A 19,759-nucleotide genomic window follows, 5' to 3' on the forward strand; every position below is an offset into this window, starting at 1 on the left:
GCACCACTTATTGAAGAGACTATCTTTTCTCCATTGTATATTTTTGCCTCCTTTGTCAAAGATAAGGTGTCCAGAGGTATGTGGATTTATCTCTGGGCTTTCTCTTTTGTTTCATTGACCTATATTTCTGTCTTTGTGCCAGTACTATACTGTCTTGATGACTGTAGTTTGTAGCATCGTCTGAAGTCAGGAACAATGATTCCTCCAGTTCCATTCTTCTTTCTTAAGATTGCTTTGGCTATTCAGGGTCTTTTGTGTTTCCATACAAATTGTGAAATTATTTGCTCTAGTTCTTTTAAAAATACTGTTGGTATTTTAATAGAGATTGCATTGAATCTATAGATTGCTTTGGTAGTAAATTCATTTTCACTATATTGATTGTACCAATCCAAGAACATGGTATATTTCTCCATCTATCTGTGTCATCTTTGATTTCTTTCATCAGTGTTTTATAGTTTTCTGTATACAAGTGTTTTGTTTCTTTAGGTAAATTTATTCCTAAGTATTTTATTCTTTTTGTTGCAATGGTGATTGTGATTATTTCCTTAATTTTCTGATTTTTCATTGTTAGTATATAGGAATGCAAGGGATTTCTGTGTATTAATTTTATATTCTGCAACTTTACTATATTCAGTAATTTTCTGGTGGCATCTTTAGGGTTTTCTTTCTTTTGGGGGGGGGGGCTTTATGCTTTTATTGAATGGAGGGAGGTACAAAATGCATCAATGCAAAAGAATGGTTTAAATGCTCATTAGCATAGTGATTAATGTTAATTTAGGGATACACAATGTGTTAAACCTCAATTACAAAGTTTCCTGCAACCTAAAATAATGAAAATCTCCTTAAGTTTTTACCCACCACCTTAAAGTTCTAAATGGTGTCTGGAAGAACTAAAAAATAATAGGCTCCTTTCAGCTGTGGTTAAGAACTCTAGTGAAGCTGTATGTCAATGACACCAAGACTGTGAAGTTTCCTCAAAAGGGCTGTCTAGATTATCACATCACAAACTTTAAAGATATTTCCAATAACACAGGCAAGTTGAGTGGCTTAATAGTTTAAAAGTGGCAAGCAGCTAAGACGTCTCAGAGAATTTTAAAACATGGTATAAATACCATCTCTCTCCTACAGAGAAACTTTTTCAAGCATGGACATAACTTTGGATACTAAGGAAACATCGATAGTTTTCATAAAGTTTCAATAAACACCCTAAGGCACAAGTGTTCAAAACTTCCTATTCACTAAAATGTCACTGCATTATCCTTTTAGAGGTATAGGTATGCTATGCTTGCAGTGAGCGGATGTTTAATTTATACCTAGTTAAAAGCACCAAGTGTCAAGTTCAGCTTCCATTTACACAGGATGCACCAATAACACTTAGGATAGTGAATAGTTCAAGTACTACATTTCCAACATAGTTTGCTTTTTGATTAGTAGGCACTGGGGCTATTCTGCCTGTAGCTCTTCAGAATATTTTGAAAGAGGATAGAACTACCCTGAATATAGTCTTCAAGCAATATGGAGCCCTTCTGAAAGAGCTGTCTTCTTTCATAATAACATTTAAAGAAGGGAGTAAAGACAGATCTTGCAAAAGCTGAGTTTCTTTCAAAAGAAGAAAAATGATGTAGAATCTGGAACCTAAGCTAAAATGTTTTGTGATAAATGTCAAAAATTGCCAAGACTTTCAAAACATGTTTTGGTAAGGAAAAACTATTATATTGCCAAGGTTAATTGTGTAAAATACAATAGTATCTTAATTAAACAGAAGAATTCACCATTAATGGAAGAAAACCCATGATAAGGGAAGCATCCAAAGACTGGCAACCAAAAAGCTGGGTAATTTTACTAGCTTTAGAATACATCAACACACTTTGATTATCAAACTATTTCATTTTTTAAAACTGCAGTGTTTTAATGTACTTCTAATAACAATGCAATCTAAGGAGCCATGGAGGCTTATGAAAAAGACCTACCCACTAAGATGCATTTCTAGTGTAGGGGTGAATTAATACTTCTGTAAGAAGGAACTGAATCACCTCAGCATCAACAAATAGCCATTTTCTTTTACACAGTAACTCATAATTTGATGACTAATTTCTGTTCGAAATTGGGCAGGAAAGGAACTACATCAGACCCAGAAACAATGATTTCTCAAGCCACAGTCACTCAGCTCATGGATTTGTGATAATCTGCAGAAAATTTGCTTGGCTAGTACTTGATTCCTTCACATTTGTAGAGGGGTTTGATACAATTACTTTTTAAAAATCAACCTTAAGCTGCATACAGGCAAAGAGATCACAAACTGCTGGGAGGCCATAACGGTCTAGGGGAAAGTTGTGTTCCTCCTGTAGGGGCAAATTAAGCAATACTTCCTTGGCCTTCTTTCAAAGTAGCCACTTGTCTTCTCCTGAGGATAATGGGCTAAAATTTCCTGTCGTCTTTCCTGGCAAGACCCATTCAGCTGTGTTAAAGAGACACCAGGAGGTGGCCAAGGGGTGTAAGCTTTTGTTTGTTAGCCCTATCCTCTGTAAGAGGCACTTCCTTGGGACATCCTTCTTTGTGTGAGGGGGTCATGAGCCACTTTGACAAGGGACTGTTCCTTATAACTTGGAAGAAATCAGCAATTCTAGAAGAACCCATTGCCTTTGGTGCCTTAGCTTGTTCTGCTGCCTCTCTTCTGGATGGAGAGAGATACACGTTCAGGGAATCTTTATGTTTCTCAGGTTCAGGTTTTGGTTCCACAGGCATACCATTTTTATCCTTTCCTTCTTTCTTCAGAAGCCATTTACACAGAGCTTCTTTCTCACAATTTTCATCACACATGCACTTTGCAAAACTTATACAAGGCTCATTGGCTTTGCAGACCTCCTCCACTTATATGGGTCTTGATGGTTCTGGACAAGCCAATCCTCAGTAGTCACGGAGTGGACAAGGGTTTCTTGGCCTCCAAGTGGTCATTCAAGCATTTCAGATTGCCCAGGTTCTCAGTCTCCATACCTCTGGGCTGGTTACCCTGACAGTTGGTACAGGAATCAGACTTGACAAGCCAGTCATTCACATTGTAGGACTCCCGGAACACCTGGAACAAGAGCTTAAACTTCTCACTGGAGGTTTCACAGCTGCCATTCCCAGGCTTCTCAGGCTTATGGGATTCCTGGGGAGTTACCAGCCAACCAGAAAGATCCATCTCATCTTGATCAAGAGGCTCTAGATTGCTAACTTTTTCAATTTCAATGGAGTAAGAACTGGTAGTGGTATAGCTATTAAGACTTTTTGATAACTTGCTTTTTCAGAAACTAGTTGTTGCTGACTCTTGTGGAGCCAGTTTTCCAAATCTTTTAGGTTGCCCCAGACATTATTCAAGAAACTGCAGGCTCTAGCAGATGTCTGGCTGTTCTCCAAAGTCTGCTTTTGGTTGAGCCAGTCCTGGAGATTGGTGCTGCGTAGGTAAGGAGCCTGGTGACTAAGGCAGGTTTGCTTCCAAGGCGCCATTCACTGAGAGGGACAGCTGTGGTGCTGGATGCTGACTTCTGCTCTGGCAATGGGATATAGCCTCTCTTCTCTAAGAAGGACCCAATATTTGATGAACTAGCATGAGCCATCAGGTGCTCAGGAATTTGAATGGTCTTCAGTTCAGTTCAGTTCATTTGCTCAGTCATGTCTGACTCTTTGCGACCCCATGAATCACAGCACGCCAGTCCTCCCTGTCCAACAACAACTCCCAGAGTTCACCCAGACTAACATCCATCGAGTCAGTGTTGCATCCAGCCATCTCATCCTCTGTCGTCCCCTTCTCCTCCTGCCCCCAATCCCTCCCAGCATCACTCTTTTCCAATGAGTCAACTCTTCGCATGAGGTGGCCAAAGTACTGGAGTTTCAGCTTTAGCATCATTGCTTCCAAAGAAATCCCAGGGCTGATCTCCTTCAGAATGGACTGGTTGGATCTCCTTGCAGTCCAAGGGACTCTCAAGAGTCTTCTCCAGCACCACAGTTCAAAAGCATCAATTCTTCGGTGCTCAGCCTTCTTCACAATCCAACTCTCACATCCATACATGACCACAGGAAAAACCATAGCCTTGACTAGACGCACCTTTGTTGGCAAAGTAATGTCTCTGCTTTTGAATATGCTATCTAGGTTGGTCATAACTTTCCTTCCAAGGAGTAAGCGTCTTTCAATTTCATGGCTGTAGTCACCATCTGCAGTGATTTTGGAGCCCCAAAAAATAAAGTCTGACACTGTTTCCACTGTTTCCCCATCTATTTCCCATGAAGTGATGGGACCGGATGCCATGATCTTCATTTTCTGAATGTTGAGCTTTAAGCCAACTTTTTCATTCTCCACTTTCACTTTCATCAAGAGGTTTTTTAGTTCCTCTTCACTTTCTGCCATAAGGATGGTGTCATCTGCATATCTGAGGTTATTGATATTTCTCCCGGCAATCTTGATTCCAGCTTGTGCTTCTTCCAGTCCACCGTTTCTTATGATGTACTCTGCATAGAAGTTAAATAAACAGGGTGACAGTATACAGCCTTGATGTACTCCTTTTCCTATTTGGAACTAGTCTGTTCAGGTGGTCTGCTATTCCCATCTCTTTCAGAATGGAGCCACCCCACGCCTGAGACCAAGGGTGGTGGCCGGGAGGACCAACCCCATGTCCAAAGAGCCGTGGCTGCGTGGGTGCAGGAGGGCCTAGAGGAGCTATCCCACATTGAAGTTCAGGAAGTGTGGCGGTGAGGAGATACCTCTCATCCAAGGTAAGGAGCAGCGGCTGTGCTTTGCTGGAGCAGCCGTGAAGAGATACCCCACACCCAAGGTAAGAGAAACCCAAGTAAGAGGGTAGGTGTTTCAAGAGGGCATTAGAGGGCAGACACACTGAAACCATACTCACAGAAAACTGTATTGAATGCTCAAGAGACCCAAATGTGGCGATTGCCTTGTGCAGGGCAGTTATGTCAGCTTCAGAGTAGGGCAGTTGAATCTTCAGGTTTGAGGGTCAGACTGCCCAGCCTGTCCAGGCACGTTGAGACTTGATTGGCTACACTCCAGTTGATGAATAAGACAACTGAACTGGCCCAGTAACCAGTAGAGCTGTTGGGCCTGCTGCTGGAGTGTCTTCTCTTTAAGCTGATAGATGAGATTTACTTGCTCATACTACCACACCTTACAGCTTCAAAGGCATTCTAGGTGGTGACTTATGCAGCAGTGAATCTGGGCTTTTACCTCTCACAAATTATCTTTAATTTGCTTCTCAGCTGGGAGAACTCCACCAATTGCAAGCTCCAAGTCCCTCTGTGCATCACAAGACCTCGAAAGGGAACCTCTATTAGTGGAACAGCCACTCTGGTCCTGTGAGGTACTCCTTCTGCACCTTGTTTCTCCTCTCAAGCTAGGCCCCTGTGCGTGAGCTGCCCCGCAAGCAGGGTGCTGCTTTATCAATGCTTGGGTGAGAAAAATCCCTGGGCTTACAGATAGCACCCCACCCAACCAGCGCGTCTGGCAGTGCCCTAGGGTTTTCTATGCTTCCTCTTGAGAAATTTGTATGCAGGTCAGGAAACAACAGTTAGAACTGGACATGGAACAACAGGCTGGTTTCAAATAGGAAAAGGAGTACGTCAAGGCTGTATATTGTCACCCTGTTTATTTAACTTCTATGCAGAGTACATTATGAGAAACGATGGACTGGAAGAAGCACAAGCTGGAATCAAGATTGCCGGGAGAAATATCAATAACCTCAGATATGCAGATGACACCACCCTTGTGGCAGAAAGTGAAGAGTAACTCAAAAGCCCCTTGATGAAAGTGAAAGTGGAGAGTGAAAAAGTTGGCTTAAAGCTCAACATTCAGAAAATGAAGATCATGGCATCCGGTCCCATCACTTCATGGGAAATAGATGGGGAAACAGTGGAAACAGTGTCAGACTTTATTTTTTGGGGCTCCAAAATCACTGCAGATGGTGACTGCAGCCATGAAATTGAAAGATGCTTACTCTTTGGAAGGAAAGTTATGACCAACCTAGATAGCATATTCAAAAGCAGAAACATTACTTTGCCAACAAAGGTGAGTCTAGTCAGGCTATGGTTTTTCCTGTGGTCATGTATGGATGTGAGAGTTGGACTGTGAAGAAGGCTGAGCACCGAAGAATTGATGCTTTTGAACTGTGATGTTGGAGAAGACTCTTGAGAGTCCCTTGGACTGCAAGGAGATCCAACCAGTCCATTCTGAAGGAGATCAGCCCTGGGATTTCTTTGGAAGCAATGATGCTAAAGCTGAAACTCCAGTACTTTGGCCACCTCATGCGAAGAGTTGACTCATTGGAAAAGAGTGATGCTGGGAGGGATTGGGGGCAGGAGGAGAAGGGGACGACAGAGGATGAGATGGCTGGATGCATCACTGACTCGATGGACGTGAGTCTGGGTGAACTCTGGGAGTTGTTGTTGGACAGGGAGGACTGGCGTGCTGTGATTCATGGGGTCGCAAAGAGTTGGACACGACTGAGCGACTGATCTGATCTGATATAATCTGCACACAGTGAGAGTTTTGTATTTTTCTTTTCCAATCTGAATTCCTTTTAATTCTTCTCTTATTGCTATGGCTAGCACTTCCAAACTATGTTGAATAGTAGTGGTGAGAGTGGGCACCCTTGTCTTGTCCCTGGTTTGGGAGGAAATATTTTCAATATTTTGCCATTGAGGATAATGTTTGCTGTGAGTTTGTCATATATCAGTTCAGCTCAGTCTCTCAGTCATGTCTGATTCTTTGTGCCCCCATAGACTGCAGCATGCCAGACCTCCCTGTCCATCACCATCTCCCGGAGTTTGCCAGACTCATGTCCATTGAGTTGGTGATGCCATCCTCTGTCATCCCCTTCTCCTCCACCTTCAATCTTTCCCAGCATCAGGGTCTTTTCCAATGAGTCATTTCTTCACATCAGGTGGCCAAAGTATTGGAGTTTCAGCTTCAACCTCAGTCCTTGAAGTGAATATTCAGGACTGATTTCCTTTAGGATGGAATGTTTGGATCTCCTTGCAGTCCAAGGGACTCTCAAGAGTCTTCTCCAACACCATAGTTCAAAAGCATCAATTATTTGGTGCTCAGCTTTCTTTATAGTCCAACTCTCACATCTGTGACTACTGGAAAAACCATAGCCTTGACTACATGGACCTTTGTTGGCAAAGTAATGTCTCTGCTTTTTAATATGATGTCTAGGTTGGTCATAACTTTCCTTCCAAGGAGTAAGTGTCTTTTAATTTCATGGCTTCAGTCACCACCTGCAGTGATTTTGGAGCCCAAAAAAATAAAGTCTGTCACTATTTCCACTGTTTCCCCATCTTTTTTCCATGAAGTGATGGGACCAGATGCCATGATCTTAGTTTTCTGAATGTTGAGCTTTAAGTCAACTTTTTCACTCTCCTCTTTCACTTTCATCAAGAGGCTCTTTAGTTCTTCTTCGTTTCTGCCATAAGGGTGGTGTCATCTGCTTATCTGAGCTTATTGGAATTTCTCCTTGCAGTCTTGATTCCAGCTTGTGCTTCATCCAGCCCAGGTTTTGCATGATGTACTCTGCATATAGGTTAAATAAGCAAGGTGACAGTATACAGCCTTGACATACTCCTTTCCCTATTTGGAACCAGTCTGTTTTTCCATGTCCAGTTCTAACTGTTGCTTCCTGACCTGCATACAGATTTCTCAGAAGGCAGGTCAGGTGGTCTGGTACTCCCATCTCTTGAAGAATTTTCCACAGTTTTTTGTGATCCACACTGTCAAAGGCTTTCTCATAGTCAATAAAGCAGAAATAGGTGTTTTTTCTGGAACTCTCTTGCTTTTTCAATGATCCAGCAGATGTTAGCAGTTTGATATGTGGTTCCTCTGTCTTTTCTAAAAGCAGCTTGAACATCTGGAAGTTCACGGTTCATGTATTACTGAAGCCTGGCTTGGAGAATTTTGAGCATTACTTTAATGTGTGAGTTGAATGCAATTGTGCAGTAGTTTGAGCATTCTCTGGCATTGCTTTTATTTGGGATTGGAATTAAAACTGACCTTTTCTAGTCCTGTGGCCACTACTGAGTTTTCCAAATTTGCTGACATATTGAGTGCATCACTGTAACAGCATCATTCTTTAGGATTTGAAATAGCTCAACTGGAATTCCAACACCTCCACTAGCTTTGTTTGTAGTAATATTTCCTAAGGCCCACTTGACTTCACATTCCAGCATGTCTGGCTCTAGTTTAGTGTGAGTGATCACGCCATAGTGATTATCTGGGTCGTGAAGATCTTTTTTTGTACAGTTCTTCTGTGTATTCTTGCCATCTCTTAATATCTTCTGCTTCTGTTAGGTCCATACCATTTCTGTCCTTTATGGAGCCCATCTTTGCATGAAATATTCCTTTGGTGTCTTTAATTTTCCTGAATAGATCTCGATTCTTTCCCATTCTATTTTTTTCCTCTATTTCTTTGCACTGATTTCCCCAGGAAGGCTTTCTTATCTCTCCTTGCTGTTCTTTGGAACTCTGCATTCAAATGGGTATATCTTTCTTTTCTCCTTTGCTTTTCACTTCTCTTCTTTTCACAGCTATTTGTAAAGACTCATCAGACAGTCATTTTACTTTTTTTTGCATTTCTTTTTCTTGGGGATGGTCTTGATCCCTGTCTCTTGTACAATGTTACAAACCTCCATCCATAGTTCATCAGGCACTCTGTCTATCAGATCTAGTCCCTTAAATCTGTTTCTCACTTCCACTATATAATCATAAGGAACTTGATTTTGGTCATACCTGAATGGTCTAGTGGTTTTCCCTACTTTCTTCAAGTCTGAATTTGACAATAAGGAATTCATGATCTGAGCCACATTCAGCTCCTGGTCTTGTTTTTGCTGACTGTATAGAGCATCTCCATCTCTGGCTGCAGAGAATATAATCAATCTGATTTTGGTGTTGACTGTCTGGTGATGTCCATGTGTAGAGTCTTCTCTTGTGTTGTTGGAAGAGGGTGTTTGCTATGACCAGTGCGTTCTCTTGGCAGAACTCTATTAGCCTTTGCCCTGCTTCATTCCGTATTCCAAGGCCAAATTTGCCTGTTACTCCAGGTGTTTCTTGACTTCCTAGTTTTGCATTCCAGTCCCCTATAATGAAAAGGACAACTTTTTTGGGAGTTAGTTCTTAAAGGTCTTGGAGGTCTTCACAGAACTGTTGAACTTCAGCTTCTTCAGCATTGCTGGTCAGGGCATAGACTTGGATTACTGTGATATTGAATGGTTTGTCTTGGAAACGAACAGAGATCATTCTGTTGTTTTTGAGATCCCATCCAAGTACTGCACTTTGAACTCTCTTGTTGACTATGATGGCTACTCCATTTCTTCTAAGTGATTCTTGCCCACAGTAGTAGATATAATGGTCATCTGAGTTAAATTCACCCATTCCAGTCTATTTTAGTTTGCTGATTCCTAGAATGTCAACGTTCAGTCTTGCCGTCTCCTGTTTGACTATTTCCAATTTGCCTTTATTCCTGGACCTAATATTCCAGGTTCCTATGTAATATTGCTCTTTACAGCATTGGACCTTTCTTCTCTCACCAGTCACATCCACAGCTTTGTTTTTGTTTTTTTTTTTTTTGTTTTTTTTTTTTTTGCTTTGGCTCTGTCTTTTCATTCTTTCTGGAGTTATTTCTCCACTGATCTCCAGTAGCATATTGGGCACCTACTGACCTGGGGGGTTCAGTGTACTGTCTTTTTGCCTTTTCATACTGTTCATGGGGATCTCAAGCCAAGAATACTGAAATGGTTTGTCATTCCTTTCTCCAGTGGACCACATTTTGTCAGAACTTCCCATAATGACCCGTCTCTCTTGGGTGGCACTACATGGCATGGCTCATAGTTTCATTGAGTTAGACAAGGCAGTGGCCCATGTGATTAGATTGGTTAGTTTTCTGTAACTGTGCTTTTCAGTCTGTCTGCCCTCTGATGAAGAAGGATAAGGGGCTTTTGGAAGCTTCCTGATGGGAGAGACTGAGAGGGGTAAACTGGGTCTTTTTCTGGTGGACAAGGCCATGCTCAGTAAATCTTTAATCCAGTTTTCTGTTGATGGGTGGGACTGTGTTCCCTCCCTGCTATTTACCTGGGGCCAAACTATGGTGGAGGTAATGTAGATAATGGTGACCTCCTTCAAAAAGTCCCATGCATGTATTGCTACACTCAGTGCCCCCATCCCTGCAGCAGGCCACCACCAACCCACACCTCTGCTGGAGACTCTTGGACACTCACAGGCAAGTCTAGATCAGTCTCTTGTGGGATCACTGCTCCTTTCTCCTGGGTTCTTGTGCACAAGTTTCTGTTTGTGCCCTCCAAGAGCCTATTTCCCAATCCTGTGTATGTTCTGGAAGCTCTATGGTGGGGTTTATTGTCATTTATGGCTTTTTATTATGTTGAAGTATATTCCCTCTATGCCTACTTTCTGGAGAGTTTTTACCATAAATAGATCTTGAATTTTGTCAAAGGCTTTTTCTGCAACTATTGAAATAATCATATGGTTTTTAACATTTTTAAAAACTAGTGGTTTTCAATTTGTTGAAATGGTGTATCACACTGATTTATTTGCAAATATTGAAGAATCCTTCAGTTCAGTTGCTCAGTTGGGTCCAACTCTTTGCAGCCCCATGGACTGCAGCATGCCAGTCTTCCCTGTCCATCACCAACTCCCAGAGCTTGTTCAAATTCATGTCTATCGAGTCGGTTATGCCATCCAACCATCTCATTCTCTGTAGTCCCCTTCTCATGCCTTCAATTTTTCCCAGCATCAGGGTCTTTCCTAAAAAATCCATTCTTTGCACCAGGTGGCCAAACTATTGAAGCTTCAGCTTCAGTATTAGTCCTTCCAATCAGTATTCAGGACTGATTTCCTTTAGGCTTGACTGGTTTGATCCCCTGGTAGTCCAAGTGACTCTCAAGAGTCTTCTCCAATATCACAATTCAAAAGCATCATTTCTTTGACAATCAGCTTCCTTTATGGTCTAGCTCTCACATCTGTACATGACTACTGGAAAAACCATAGCCTTGACTAGATGGACCTTTGTTGGCAAAGTAATGTCTCTGCTTTTTAATATGCTGTCTAGGTTGGTCATAGCTTCTCTACCAAGGATCAGGTGTCTTTTAATTTTATGGATGTAGTCATCATCTGCCATGATTTTGGAGCCAAGAAAATAGTCTGTCACTATTTCCATTTTCCCCCCATCTATTTGCCATGAAATGATGGGATCAGATGCCATGATCTTAGTTTTCTGAATATTGAGCTTTAAGCCAACTTTTTCATCAAGAAGCTCTTTAGTTCTTCTTCGTTTCTGCCATAAGGGTGGTGTCATCTGCATATCTGAGGTTATTCATATTTCTCCTGGAAATCTTGATTCCAGGTTGTGCTTCATCCATCCTGGCATTTTGCATAATGTAATCTGCATATAAGTTAGATAAGCAGGGTGATAATGTATAGCCTTGCATCCCTGGAATAAAGCCCACTTGGTCATGATGTATGATCTTTTTAATATGTTGCTGGATTCTGTTTGCTAGAATTTTGTTGAGGATTTTTGCATCTATGTTTATCTGTGATATTGGCCTATAGTTTTCTTTTTTTTGTGGCATCTTTTTCAGGTTTTGGTATAAGGGTGATGGAGGCCTTGTAGAAGGAGTTTGGGACTTTTGTTCCCTCTTGAATTTTCTGGAAGAGTTTGAATATGATAAGTGTTAGCACTTCTCTAATTTTTTGGTGGAATTCACCTATGAAGCCATCTGGGTTTGGGCTTTTGTTTGTTGGAATATTTTTTATTACATTTTTGATTTCTGTGCTTGTGATTGGTCTGTTCAAATTTTCTATTTCTCCGTAGTTCAGTTTTGGAAAAAAAAAAAAAACAACAACTTTAGTTTTAAATTGTGCTGTTTTAGGGTGGTGCTTCCTTTTTTCTGCCAAGAAGTTTTTTATAGAATGCATAGTTGGAGAATTATTTGAATCAAACATCATCACCTTGATTTTTAATTGATAGTGGTATCTATTGTTTTAAACCTTGAGAGATAAAGTGGATGACATAAAAACACGAGATTTTCATGGGTAAACAAGACTGAGTAAAAGGGAAGACCAGGGGTAAATGAACTATGCATTCATATTGCAGGATTCCTGCCACCTATTATTTTATTTTTCCTTATGTGTGGGTATTTAAGCAAATCTTTTTTCATGAAGACATCAGGTAAGGGTTGGAAAGGTATGATTTGGGTTTTTATAATATGGAGCTTATAACAGTTTCTATTTATGTGACTGAACATAAGTAAACATTGAATTAGATGGTGGTATTTTCAAAATAAGAAAGCTAAGTTAAACCTAGCTATTCAAGGAACAAATTACTCTTGTCCTGATAATCAGTCAGAACAAATGTCAGACTGCAATGAATTCACACAAAATCCGTTATTAATTCTCATATGAACATGTTTTATAGCAGAGTAATTTTTTTTTTATTTTAATGCCTATTTAAAATAGTTGCACATGATTAAATGCCATAAAGACAAAACTAGATTGTTAATATCATATGGCTGAATTAAATATCAGTCAAGTTTGGCCATTGTTATTAATGTTAAAAAAAAAACTGAACATTAGTCACCATATTCAGCAAAATGAAACAGTATTCTCTCAAACTAGAAATCATTTACAATCCAGAGAAAACTCAACCAAAATCTGTTTTTATTCATTGGTATGCTGTTATGATTTTTGAATTGTAATGCCATTTCAGTTTTCAAAACATGAACAAAGAATATGAATAGTATAAAGAGAAGGAAATAACCATTGTGAATGAAAATCTAGGTAAATTTTGCTTGTAATGATTGTCTTTCCTTATCCTATTCAATAGAATGTCAGCTTCCTAAGACAGAATCTTGTTCTTCAATCAGAATCAATACAACCCAGAGCAGTAGCTGGCAAGCATAGATGCTCAAAGAAGATTAGGTAAATGAAAGTCCATTTATAATATAAAACTGATAATTATTCTTAATTTTCCAAAGGTAATAAAATATCCTGTATATTGTTTCCTGAATGGTTTCAACCACCAACATATTCTAAATGTTATATTTTGTATAGATTAAGAATTCTTATAAAACATCAAAATCTTCAATAGTTAAAATAATTATTAATAGCTAAGAATTGTTAAAAATGATTAAAATACAGTACCCATGAGTTTTTACTTACTTGAGTTAAGGCAGAAAATTAAACCTGAACCTTACAAATTGTTAAATCATGATCAATGTGCTCACTTTTATTTCTGAGTGAAAAATATATATTCAAGGCAATATAGGGACTATCTATGTCTAATATGAATTAATCATTAGCAAACTGGCACATTCCAGCTTTATTGTTTAATTTCTAAACCACCAAAACTATAATTTAATCTTAAAGTAATTATCCCTCAATTAAAAAATAAAAAGAAAAAAAATTAATGAGTCAGAAATTACTACTGTCAGTTTATAATTAAGGTGTCTAAAAACACATCTTTAATGTTTACTTCTAGTGAGCATTAGCTAGTGAATGAACTTAGGTCTGACTGTTCATTGTTTTAAATTTCATGGAATAATATTCTGTACCTGGTCCTGAGTGAATGTATATAAATGCATATAAAATAATGCCAGTTAATTAGATGGGCAGTGCTGACTTTTAAAAATGTGCATTGGTTATAAACTTTTAAATTGGCTTTCTATATAGAATCCAAGATATGCTTGATATGGGCATAACAGTGTAGTTAAAAAACAACAACAACAACAACAAACTCTCTGGTTTTCAGCTGACAATAGTTCTCCCAGGGCATAGCTAGAGCTGTCACATAATGAGGGCTGGGAAGGTATAGACAATTTGGAAATAAACTGGCAGGGAAAGATGTGGGGACCTTGAGTTTTGGTTCGTCAAGAAGCAATGAGAAACCAGATGACCACTTCTGAATGAATAAGGAAAAAATCTGCTCACTGTCATCCTTGGCAGTCACTATGTGGATGACAATTTATTTCTCTGTGTTAATCAGTGTTCTGCAGGGTTGTTCAGGGCCAGAGCTCACAGTCTGCTTTGATGGGTCATTGGAAACTTTATATTTCCTAAACCCCATGTTCATTAGTGCTGCTGTTTGGAATCAGAATTTGCCAGATTATTCCTTGTATGAAAAGATGGGGCCATATTTGTTAAAACAGTGTACACAGATTCGTGAGAGCATATATTGCCGGATGGTAGAGCTGTGACAGAAGGGCAAGTGCTTCTGTGCATAGAAAAGGAACTCCAGGGAAATCTCCTTGGAATTTTCTTCATGTTCAAAGGATTAACTAAGACAACAGCAAGCTCATATACTACTTTGTGGGGACTGATGGAAGAGTGAACAGATGCTCATATTCAAAGCTATCTGGCATAAGTTCTGACTCTGGGAGTTGGAACAGGCCAAGAAAGAAAGGACCAGTGTTGTGCAAGCCACGGAGAATATTCTGGTTTTCCTTCTAACAGTCCTAGGAGGAATATGTATTATTTGTATTTTTGTTTTTATATATTTAGAGTTGATTTATTGTCTCACATTTATTCATCAGTGGACACATTTTGGCAACAATGGTGGCAGTGATGGGAGGTTGGAAGATTCTACATTTTTCTAAGGCAATTTAAATGCACTATTGCTCTTAATCTGCAGCAATGTCTTTTTTTGGAGAAGGTATTAATTTAAAATTTAATAGGTGAGCAAACTGAAGCCTGGAGAGGTAACACAAATTGCTAATATCAGAAGGCAGTATAGGAATCAAGAAATCATTAATGGTCACAAACCAAACACTCCTCAGTATCACTGATGAGTAATTCTACTTGGTTTCACTCTGGAATCAGAGCTCTGATCTTATGTGATCAGAAAGGTTATAAATTTCTGATTTGATATTTAGTTTTATAGAATAATTGGGAACATTGGCTGAGGGCCAGATGACTGTGTGTTAACATTTTTACTTTTAGATTTTAGCTCTCTGACCTTGGGCAAATTGCTTAATCTTTCTAAGCCTCAGTTTCCTCACCTGTAAAGTACTTTTGCTGCTGCTGCTAAGTCACTTCAGTTGTGTCCAACTCTGTGTGACCCCATAGACAGCAGCCCACCAGGCTCCCTTGTCCCTGGGATTCTCCAGGCAAGAACACTGGAGTGGGTTGCCATTTCCTTCTCCAATGCATGAAAGTGAAAAGTGAAAGTGAGGTCGGTCAGTCATGTCCGACTCTTCGCGACCCCATGGACTGCAGCCTACCAGGCCGCTCCATCTGTGGGATTTTCCAGGCAAGAGTACTGGAGTCAGGTGCCATTGCCTTCTCCAGTAAAGTACTTACCTATAGTATTGTTGTAGGCATGAAATAATAATGGATTAAGTGTTGATATACAAGATATACAAAGAGTGAGGCCAGTTGGCAGCTTCTGCAGTTTCAGTCTGTGTCTCTGAAACATCCCTGGAATGCCTCAGAAATATGGCACATTAATTTGGATGGGGAAACAATGGAAACAGTGAGAGACTATTTTTTTGGGATCCAGAATCACTGCAGATGGTGACTGCTGCCATGAAATTAAAAGATGCTTGCTCCTTGGAAGAAAAGCTATGACAAACCTAGACAGCATATTAAAAAGCAGAGACATTACTTTGCCAATAAAGGTCCTTCTAGTTAAAGCTTTGATTTCTCCAGTAGTCATGTATGGATGTGAGAGTTGGACTATAAAGAAAGCTGAGTGCTGAAGAATTGATGCTTTTGAACTGTGGTGTTAGAGAAAACTCTTGAGAGTCTCTTGGACTGCAAGGAGATCAAACCAGTCCATCCTAAAGGAAATCAGTCCAGCATATTCACTGCAAGGACTGATGTTGAAGCTGAAACTCCAATACTTTGGCCATCTGATGTGAAGAAATGACTCATTGGAAAAGACCCTGATGCTGGGAAAGATTGAAGGTGGGAGGAGAAGGGGACAACAGAGGACGAGATGGTTGGATGGCATCACTAACTCAATGGACATGAGTTTGAGCAAGCTCCGGGAATTGGTGATGGACAAGGAAGCTTAGCGAGGTGCAGTCCATGGGGTTGCAAAGAGTCGGATGTGACTGAGCAACTGAACTGAATTTGGATGCACACGTGTCATTCTATAGTTGACTTGTGATATATGAATTTGTTTCTCCTGTGGGATAAAGCAGAGCTATGGGGTTCTGAAAAAGAAAAAAGATTAGGCAATTGTGAAAGGAAATTCATGATCTCTGAATATTGTATGTGTTTGGGTGTGTGCACTTGTGAGAGAGAGGAGGGAGACCCTAAACCATAATTCAGAATCCAAGTACAGCCAGTGCCACATGACAACACATGCACATATAAGCCATATTTAATTTTAATGAGCTTTTATTATGGTCATCTTTGTATCAGGTGTCTTACATGTATTCTTTCATTTGATGCTCATAACACCTATTGAATTAGATACTATGATTTGTATTTTTCTGATAGGAAATTTGGAGATTAGAGAGGTTAAGTAGCTCCTAAAATAACACATCCAGGAAGTAGCAAAGATCAAACTTTAACCTACTGTCTTCAGAGCAGCTTCCCAGGTGGCACAGTGGTAAAGAATCTGTCTGCCAATGCAGGAGGCACAAGAGACTCAGGTTTGATCCCTGGGTTGGGATTGTTCCCTGGAGTAGAAAATGGCGATACTGGATGCTTGGGGCTGGTGCACTGGGACTACCCAGAGGGATGGAATGGGGAGGGAGGAGGGAGGAGGGTTCAGGATGGGGAACACATGTATACCTGTGGCGGATTCATTTTGATATTTGGCAAAACTAATACAGTTATGTAAAGTTTAAAAATAAAATAAAATTAAAAAAAAAAAAAAAGAAAATGGCAACCCATTACAATATTCTTGCGCAGAAATTTCCATGGACAGAGGAGCCTGGTGGGCTATAGTCCATGGGGTTGCAAAGAGTCAGACACACCTGAGCGACTGAGCACACATGCACTCTGCTCAGAACCTCATTTTCAGGCTCCCCTGGTAGTCCTGTGACTAAGAGTCTGCCTTGAAATACTTGTTGCAAAGGGACATGTGTTCTATCCCAGGTCTGGGAAAACAAACATGCCACAGAGCAACTAAGCCCATGTGCCACAACTACTGAGCCTGCAAGCTAAGAAGCCTGCACATGGCAACTAGAGAGTAGCCTTCACACAGAAACCAAGACCCAGTGCAGCCAAAATTCATAAAATAACAAAAAAATAAAAAATAAAATCTGAAATATGTTTACACCTAACATTAAAAAGTGAGAAGGGGACGACAGAGGATGAGATGGCTGGATGGCATCACCAACTCGATGGACATGGGTTTGGGTGAACTCCGGGAGTTGGTGATGGACAGGGAGGCCTGGCATGCTGCAATTCATGGGGTCACAAAGAGCTGGACACAACTGAGAGACTGAACTGAACATTAAAAAAAAGAAGAAGAAAAAGAGCCTCATGTTCTTTCTTTCTTTTGGGGTAGGGTGTGGGAGTGTGCTGCATGGCTTGTTGGAATGGCTTGTGGGACCTTAGTTCCCCAACCAGGGATTAAACCCAGGCCCTGGCGGTGGAAACACTGAGTCCTAATTTATTGGACCACCAGGGAATTCCCTCATGTTCTTTCACTATGATATGTTGTGGTGCTACTTTATTTTATTACATAAATTGTAAGCCCTTCCTAAGAGGCTCTCTGCTTCAGTCCATTGCAAACTAAACTCAAGTATAGAAATTACAGAAAAGTGGGAACTGTTTTGTGCAATATTTTTAGTGGATTGTGTTTCAGTTTACACATTCTGTGTACTTTTTTGTATTTTCATTAACTTGTTTTTAAAATGCACTTTAATTGTGAGGTAATTATAGACTCACATGCAATTGTAAGAAATGACAGAGGGAGATCCTTGATACATACCCTTTACTTGGTGTCCCCAGTGAAAACATCTTGCAGGCTAGGGAAGGAGACACAAGAGAGAGCAGACATAGGTATAACTATGGCTGATTCATGTTAATATTTGGCAGAAACCAGCACAATATTGTAAAGCAATTATCCTTCAATTAAAAATAAATTTAATTATTAAAAATTCTTACAGGCTATATAGTACAATATCACAATCAGGATATTGACATTGATACAATCCACTGATCTTGTTTTCATTTCTTCCTTTTTAGTTGTACTTACTTGTATGTGAAATGTGTGTGTGTTTATTCTTTTCATGTGTGATTTTATCATATGTGTGGTTTTGTGTGTCTACCGCTACAGTTTGGATATAGGGCAGTTTCATCACTACATGTTCCCTCAGGCTGCTCTTCTGCATCCATACCCACCTCCCTCCCACAGCCTTCTTCCCATGACACCCCCAACTCCTGCTGATCACTGATCTGTTCTCTGTTTATAAAATATTTTGAGAGTGTAATTTGAATGGAATCCTATAATATATAATCTTTGGGGATTGTATTTTATCATTCAACATGATTCTCTTGAAATTCATCCAGTTTGTTGCATGTGTCAATAGTTTGTTCCTTTTTCTTCCTGAGTAGTGTTACATGGTATGGATGTACCACAGTTTGTTTAAGCATTCATTCATTGAAGGACAATTGTGTTATTTCTGGTTTTGGGTTATTATGAATAGCATTGATGGAACAATTGTATACAGCTTTTCATGTGGATGTGAATTCTTATTTCTCTGGGATAAATGAACAAGAGTACAATTGTGGGTGTATAATAGTTGCATGTTTAGTTTTATATAAAACTGCCTAACTGCTTTCCAGAGTGGCTGTGCCATTTTACCTTCCTATCAGCAATGTGTGAGTGATTCAGCTTCCCCATGCTTTCACCACCATTTGGTGTTGTCACTGTTTAAGTTTTAGCTATTCTGATAATGTAGTGATAACTCTGAGATTTTAATTTGCATTTCTCTAATGACAGAAGATGTTGAATGTATTTGTATGAACTTATTTGCTATCCATATATCCATTTTGCTGAGATACCTGCTCATGTCCTTTGCCCAGTTTTTAATTGGGTTTTTTATGTGTGTGGTTGAATTTTTTTGTTATATATATAAACACTCTGGATAGAAGTCCTTTGTTGGATAAATGGCTTACAAATACTTTTTATTGGTCTGTGCCTTTTAATTCTCTTCACAGGGTCTCTGCAGAGCAAACATTTTAAATTTTGATGAGGTGAAATTCATCATTTTCCTTTTATGGATCATATGTATGTTGTCAAGATGAACTCTTTACCTTTCTTTGGGCCCCCAAATTTTCTCTTGCAGTTTTTCCCAAAAGTTACATTGTTTTCTACTTTACATCTAAGTCCATAATCCATTTTGAGTTAATTTTTATATAAGATATGAGAGTCAGGCTATGATTTATTTAATTCATTTATGCCTCTGGATGTCTGATTTTTTGAATAAGTTATCCTCTTTTCATTGAATTGCTTTTGGTCTTTTTTCAAAGAGCCATTAAGCATATTTGTGTGGGTCTATTTCTGGGTTCTGTATTCTGTTCTTTTGACCTTTGTGTCTCTTTGCTGATGCCACACAGTCTTGGTTACTGTAGCTATATAGCAAAACTTAATATTAGTTAGAGTGTTACCTCTTACTCTTTTTTCCCTTCAAGATTGTTTTAGCTAAGGCTAGCTCGTTTCCATTTAAATTTTAAAACTTACTCATCTGCATTATTTGGCAAATAAATATTGCCAAAATTTTGATGAAATTGCATTAAACTTGATCAGTT

The 19,759-nt window shown here is 39.6% G+C and overlaps 1 pseudogene; it reads right to left on the minus strand.

The window, feature by feature from the left end:
• Positions 1-2,221: 2,221 nt before the first annotated feature.
• LOC102392785 lies at positions 2,222-18,343 on the minus strand (annotated as a pseudogene).
• Positions 18,344-19,759: the final 1,416 nt, after the last annotated feature.

The sequence above is a fragment of the Bubalus bubalis genome, chromosome 23, assembly GCF_019923935.1.
Source record: "Bubalus bubalis isolate 160015118507 breed Murrah chromosome 23, NDDB_SH_1, whole genome shotgun sequence".
Lineage (NCBI taxonomy): Eukaryota > Metazoa > Chordata > Mammalia > Artiodactyla > Bovidae > Bubalus > Bubalus bubalis.